The sequence below is a fragment of the Saccopteryx bilineata genome, chromosome 5 (genome assembly GCF_036850765.1).
Source record: "Saccopteryx bilineata isolate mSacBil1 chromosome 5, mSacBil1_pri_phased_curated, whole genome shotgun sequence".
Classification (NCBI taxonomy): Eukaryota; Metazoa; Chordata; class Mammalia; order Chiroptera; family Emballonuridae; genus Saccopteryx; species Saccopteryx bilineata.
This window is the reverse complement of record NC_089494.1, coordinates 109170556-109173165: the sequence shown is the minus strand read 5'-3', so window position 1 is coordinate 109173165 and position 2610 is coordinate 109170556. Positions and strand designations below refer to the sequence as shown.

At 42.8% G+C, this 2610-nt stretch overlaps 1 non-coding gene across 1 annotated transcript; it reads left to right on the top strand.

The window, feature by feature from the left end:
• Positions 1 to 2049: 2049 nt before the first annotated feature.
• Positions 2050 to 2255, top strand: LOC136307171 (small nucleolar RNA SNORA73 family). The gene has a single exon (XR_010725844.1). It is a non-coding gene; the product is annotated as a small nucleolar RNA SNORA73 family (small nucleolar RNA).
• Positions 2256 to 2610: the final 355 nt, after the last annotated feature.

Below are 2610 nucleotides of genomic sequence, written 5' to 3'. Positions count from 1 at the left end.
TTATTAAGGTATAAACAAGTTTCCAAGAGATATATAAATATTATCTCATTTGTCTATGTATATGTTTTAAAAAATATATGTAATATTCTATTTTCCACTAGTTTATAGAAAAAAGGCTCAAGTATGAATCTTAGTAGGCTTACAGAAAATAAATACACAATATATCTAGAACAATTGAGTTTGGGACTAAGATATTCCTTTAACATGACTTTCCGAAGTGTTTCCCCACACCCAATTGAACCATACATAGCTCTGGGGCCTGGGAATTAGACTGAGGTGGGGGTAGGAAGTTGCTCATCCTTTACATGTCCACACTGGCTTCACAAGCCCTTGATTTTCCTGTTGCTTTGGCCCCTTCAATTCCAGGGACTCACCATGGGTAAAGACTTGTTCTTCAATCCTGACATGTCCTGCAGTCATTTCTCTCTGGGTCTTTCAAACCCCTACCTCTCTGCTAGGGAGCAGGGTCACTTCTTTGCTAGGGAACAAGACATGCTTTTCAGGGTTCAAGCACAAATAAAGCTCTGCTCTCTCTCCTCCAAGTCCTCCTTGGTCTGGAAGAAAATCTTTCCTTAGAAGTAAACAATTATGTAAAGAAAGTACAAAGTTAGGCCCTTGCTGGTTGGCTCAGTGGTAGAGCATCGGCCTGGCATGTGGAAGTCCCAGGTTCGATTCCCAGCCAGGGCACACAGGAGAAGCACCCATCTATTTCTCCACCCTTCCTCCTCTCCTTTCTCTCTATCTTTCCCCCTCCTGCACCCAGGGCCCCATGGGAACAAAGTTGGCCCAGGCACTGAGGATGACTCCATGGCCTCTGCCTCAGGCACTAGAATGGCTCCAATTGCAAGGGAGCAACACCCCAGATGGGCCGAGCATCGCCCCCTTATGGGCATGCCGGGTGGATCCTGGTCGGGCACATGTGGGAGTCTGTCAGCAGCCCCCCACTTCTCTCTTCAGAAAAATATATATAAAAAAAAAAGAAAGTACAAAGTTAAAAAAGAAAATGTGTTCTCATCCCCCAATTAAAGGCAAACAATGGTCCTTTCCACATGCTTAACCTAAATTGTTTTCAAAAACTATTAAAATGTAATAGACTTAACCTCTAAAACTGACTTTTAATAGATGTCCAAAAAACTTGTTAGTGTTTGAAAATAAGTGCTTAAACAAAGGAAAAATTTATTTTATATCAAACAAGCTTAAGAAGCCTCATATCTCCAGAATTCTATAAAATAAGTCAAAAAGTTGGTCTTGTTTTTGTTTTGTTTCATTTATTTAAAAATAGGTGTTGGTCCCTCTCACCAACACTTGTTTCAAAAGCACTAGTAGTAATGCTCAATCAATACCATCATTATATGGCAAACCCTGAGAACTTGTCATGGCTAGGTGCTGTTTAAAACTCTTAACATACTAGGGCATCTAATTCTTCTAAGACATTTAAGAGATAGTTATTATAATTATCATCATTTAGCAGTTTAAAATTTATAATTACTCACTGAAACTTGCCTGGCCGAGCTGGAGCTTTCAGCACTGTAAGGGTGCCAGCACCCTTTCCCCTGTCTTCCTGGCTTCCTCAAGGCCCTGGTATGCATCTGCCCCATTTCCATTCAGACCCCACAGTCCTTTGCCTGCCTCCATTCTGAAAAGGTTGTTATTTTCTGATAGGAAGACAGTGAAAAGATTGAAAATGAGCAGGATACTGAGGGGAAAGAGAAGAGATGATTTGGAAACGAAGGTTGCTTATGCCTCCACATGGTCCCGCAGGCTGAGCCCGAGGCTACATTTGTTAGAAAGTGAAGCCCAGCTGCTGGAGAACCTAATGTAACAGGACTCTTTCTGGGGCTCCCGGCACCAGCATAATAGAAAATCTTTGACCCGGTGTCGGAAGCTTCTCTCTCATTACCCACACACATAGCTCGGTCCCAGAAAGACGACCGCCTTTGAACATGAAGAAGCTCCCTTCGCAGGGTTATTAGTGTTCTCACATAGGCATGAGCAGCAGCAGATTAAGGTGACCCAGTGGAGAAAATCGATCAGTAAAAATCGGTGCACCCAACGTGGATACCCCCGGGAGGTCACTCTCCCCAGGGCTCTGTCCAGGTGGCGAAGGGGAGCATAGGGCTCTGCCTCATGATGTACAGTCCCTTTCCACAACGTTGGAGAAAAACCTGGGCCCTGAGTCTGCGCCTGCATATTCCTACAGCTTCTCTGAGTCCTGTGGACAATGACTGAGGAGACAAGCCATGCAGGAGACATCTACTAAAGTTTAAATCTTATAAATTTAAGATTCTAAATATGAGCCTAATCCTTTGTTCTGTTTTTATTTTAAAAAATAAAAATAAATTTAAAAAATCAGTGCAGGAAAAGACAAACATCATCATAGTGTCATTAAGCCTTTGAATCTGGTGTTTTGTGGATACACTGGAGAAGTATCCTCCAGATCACATGGTATAAAACATGCTCAAGTGTACAGGAGATCCTGCTTGAGCAGGAGGACAGCAGTGTTGACATGGCTCCTCCACATGGGTTGGTGAGAATGACATCTGTACAACTAACTATTGTCCATGTTTACCATCAGTCCTGAGCTCCACTATGTAAGCAGGCCATTGAAAA